This window comes from Sciurus carolinensis, chromosome 3 (assembly GCF_902686445.1).
Source record: "Sciurus carolinensis chromosome 3, mSciCar1.2, whole genome shotgun sequence".
Lineage (NCBI taxonomy): Eukaryota > Metazoa > Chordata > Mammalia > Rodentia > Sciuridae > Sciurus > Sciurus carolinensis.
This window is the reverse complement of record NC_062215.1, coordinates 131,983,005-131,987,418: the sequence shown is the minus strand read 5'-3', so window position 1 is coordinate 131,987,418 and position 4,414 is coordinate 131,983,005. Positions and strand designations below refer to the sequence as shown.

General features: G+C 37.9%; 1 pseudogene; it reads right to left on the bottom strand.

Moving 5' to 3' along the window:
• Nucleotides 1-336: 336 nt before the first annotated feature.
• LOC124980945 (ras GTPase-activating protein-binding protein 1-like) lies at nucleotides 337-1,988 on the bottom strand (annotated as a pseudogene).
• Nucleotides 1,989-4,414: the final 2,426 nt, after the last annotated feature.

The following is a 4,414-nucleotide window of genomic DNA, read 5'->3' as shown; positions in this document are numbered from 1 at the left end:
ATACATTCCTTTGGGGAAATGACTGTTTAAAAAAAATTCCAGTCTGTGTATGCAAAGTAAGCAAGGAAATTCAGTCTTTTCATTTTTTCTTCTTTAAAAATCCATTACTCCTAAAATAGCGTTCCACAAAACTGGAAGTGAAGGACTAAATGGCCAGGAGAAGGGAGAAGGGAGGGAGCACACACCGTTAACACAAAAAGAAGTAAAATTGTACAAACTTAAGCAGTTTATAAGACTAGGATCATCAAACTCCAAGATAACAAAAGCTGGTTGAAGAAATTCACCATTCTGCAGTAGCTGGGGTTTTATGCTTCATGAAGATCGGTGAAGAGCAATTCACTGCCTTGGAGCAATCTCTCTTCCCACTCCAAATCCTGATTTCTGCACCATGCCTCCACGGGGAGGGCCTCTCATCCCACCACCCAGCCTACCTCGAGGGCCTTCAGTCCTTGAAGGCAGTTATCTCCACGATCCCCTTCCTGGGCAGTTTAAGTCTTTTCTTCCACATTCAGTCAGACTTCACCTCTGAATATGATGGGCCTGTTGCTAAGGACCTTCTGAACAGGCTCAGAATCATCAAACACAACAAAACCAAAATTGGGTAATTTTCCACCACTATTTATGCACAGCTCCACCACATTCCCATAATTTTGAAAGAAATCTTTAAGTTCTGATTTGTCCACTTCATGAGGCAGGTTGCCAGTGAAGAGTTGGTGACTATCAGGGTGTCTCACAATTCTTCGGGGCTCAACATCACCTTCCTCACCAGCCTCACAGATTGGTCTGGGTCCCCTCTGAGGAGGAATATTTATTTGTTGTTCTCCTACTCTAGATCCCTCTTAGGCCTCTGGGGTGGAATCTGAGATTCAGGCTTAGAATCTGGATAGAACTGTGAAGCTGGTACTTTAACAACGTGTGGTGGTATCCCAGACAGGAATAACTCCACTGGGAGGAAGGTTCTTACTGGTTACAGATGCTCAAGAAAATGTCCTCAAGTCTTCCTGTACTGTCTGAGCTATGTCTGTAGGTGCTGGAGAACTCTTCTGAGCATCCTCAGGAGCAGGTTCTCCTGATACTGGCTCAGACTTTTCCTCTTGGATTTCAGATACAGGTTCTTGCTCTGGTTCTGGTTCAGGATCAGGCTTGGGTTCAACAACAGGTTCCTCTAAACGTTCTTCCAAGTCATTGCTGACAGTCTGATCACAGAAAGTTCCAGAATCATCAGGTACCACCTCAGGTGTCTGCTGTCTTTCATCAGGCTCCTCTACTTCTTCCTCAGATTCCTCCTGAGGCTCAGTGGCAAAACCACCAAAGACCTCATCTTAGTATCTGAAGATATCATTATGAACATAGAATTTATTTACAATAGAGCCCTCAGGGGCAAAGACAAATATTTGCATGAATCTTCTCAAAACCTGGTTGTTGTTTGATAACAGCCCCATCACCACCACACCATCATTTAGAATAGCATGAGCATCGACATGGCAAATCTTGTGTGGCAGTTGGTGAAGTTTTGTGACATCACTTTCCTGTGAATTTCTTTCTGTCCATAGACTGCATCCTCGAGGGCCTTCAGTCCTTGAAGGCAGTTATCTCCACGATCCCCTTCCTGGGCAGTTTAAGTCTTTTCTTCCACATTCAGTCAGACTTCACCTCTGAATATGATGGGCCTGTTGCTAAGGACCTTCTGAACAGGCTCAGAATCATCAAACACAACAAAACCAAAATTGGGTAATTTTCCACCACTATTTATGCACAGCTCCACCACATTCCCATAATTTTGAAAGAAATCTTTAAGTTCTGATTTGTCCACTTCATGAGGCAGGTTGCCAGTGAAGAGCTTTCCATCTGAATCCAATTCCCCACGGACATAGGAAGAGTCCTTTCCATAAAATCTATGCAGTATATCTGGGACCTGGTTCAGCAGTGTGTACTACTATCACAAATTCCCACCCGACCAGCAGAGGACTAGGCTTCTCTATAACCATTGCTTTGGTCAATTCAACCTGTGCGGCTGAGTGGGAAAGGAACAAGCTTTACCCCACAGCACAGAAGGTGGCAGGAATCCCTCCCACAAGTGCATCTACCCTAAGTAAATCATTGTGTTCAACTTCCACCCTGGCTACCTCGCACTCTCTAGTGGAAGACATCATCTGGGTAAGCCACAAGTATTACAAACAATGTTTGATAGCAAGTGAAAATCTGTGGGCATGGCAAAAGACATTGCTAAAACATCATATAGAAAGAAAAAAGGAAAAAAAAGCAGAATCACAAATGATACAAATATTGCTTTAGAAGACAAGACCTTTAAAAGAAAAATGATTAGTAGCTCCAGAGAAAGAGAGGAAAGACAATCTATCCTCAAATGGAGAATTTCACCACAAATTTGGAATCTATAATATAATTAAAGGTCAATTCTTGAACTAACAAGGCATCTAATGTTAATAACTCAATAAATAGGTTAACAACAAGTTAAAAAGAAAAGAAAAGACAACTGATCACCTGACAGACTAAATTTTTAATGGAAAAGTAAAGAAGGAATAAAAATTCCAGGAGAGATTGTTAGGGAGAAATGAGACTTAAGAAAACTGCTCCACTGTGTGCAGTTGGAGCCCAGAAGAGGATTAAAAAATGGGGAAGAGAAATATTTTTAAAGATAATGACCAAGAATGTTCCACTAATGAAAGACATCAACTTACATTTCAGAAATCCATTTAACCACAAATAGGATAAGTCCAAGTAAAACTATACTTAGGCATATAATCGTAAAACAACTGAAAAAGAAAAAGTCTCAAATGTGTCTAAATGCTTTTAAGATTTTCTTTCATTTAACTTATAATCACATTTTAGTCAATTTTCAAAAAAAAAGGGGGTTCTGGGAAAGATGTCACATTTTAGGGAAAAAAATGTTGGTATAGCAACTTTTTCCCTCAAAAATAGCCAGTATTAATTTTCTGGGAATGCTGTAGTGCACCACAAATGAATTACCTTAAACCTACAGAATTTATTATCAGAGTTCTGGAGACCAGAAACACAAATCAAGATACAATCAGGGCCATTCTCCCACTGAAACCTGTGGAAGAGAATTCTTACTTGCTTCATTTAACTTCCAGTGTTTGCCTACCATCTTTGGTGTTCCTTGGCTTGTAGAGAGTGTCCTTGCCATTATCATCACGTGGCTTTCTTTTTCCTGTGTGTCTCTCTCCTGTTTTTATGAAGACAACAAAATTACTGGATGAGGAGTCCATCCTACTCCAGTATGACCTCATCTTAATTTAACTGATTACCTCTTCAAAGGTGCTATTTTCAAATAACATTCAAAAGTTTTAGTATTAGAACCTCAACAGATCTTTCAAAGGTCACAATGCACACCATAACACATACTAAATAATTACATTATGATAAGTGATATTGCAACACAATTTCATGCAAAAGCACACTCACCTACTTATCCAACATCATAGTTTCTAGTCAAAGATTATCATAGAACAACTACAAATTGCACACCATGTTTAGATGGTTCCCAAATACTAGTTCTACAAATGCACATCAGCCAAAAAGGATGGGACAAGAAACACTTTCGACAAGTATATTATTCATCATATTTCAATGTTGTACATATGTATTGAAGCTCTAGTGTTTTACCTTTATTTGACCCTCCTGTAGTTGTAAAAATGCAGTTTGAATGCTAGTCAACCAAGAGTCTCCAAAAAGTTAAAAATTGGTGATGAAATGTTACAGAAAAAAATGACTCTACTGCACGCCTCCTTTAGACCAACCATTGTTACTGCCCAATCTTCTGTTCCTCCTCTGTTGAGTACAATAAACCTGCACTTATTATATTTATCTACCCTTATTATTGGGTTTATTCCATCTAAAATATTCAATCAAATTCTTTGGTATCTTAGGTTGAGATGGATCACATCAGAACATTTTTATTAAAATTAATAGAATTTTTAATATAAAACTTCTTCACTTTATGTCAGAATTTTCAAGAAGAATTAAAGTCATTAAGTATGTGATAGGTATAAATGCAAAAGAATAACAATAAAACTGAAAGAAAATTCAATGGAAATGATAGAAACCAAAACAATGAAAAGACTTCTTTAAATGCCAAAAGAAAATAAATGCCAATCTCTAATTGTGTATGAAAATATACATCAAAAATAAAGATGAAATGAAGGCAATACTCAGACAAATTAAAAATCAAAAGAATTTGTATCCAGTCAGAATTTTGCTAAAAGAAATGACATAGCACTATCTTCAGGAAGCAGGACAAATATTACCAAGTGCTGGAAAAAATTAGAAATGAAAGACAACATATAAATGAATAAGCTTGTGTCAGAACCACTAAAAGGAAAGTGAAAGAATATATAACTAACGAGTTATCAAAAGAAAAATAAAACAATGAATA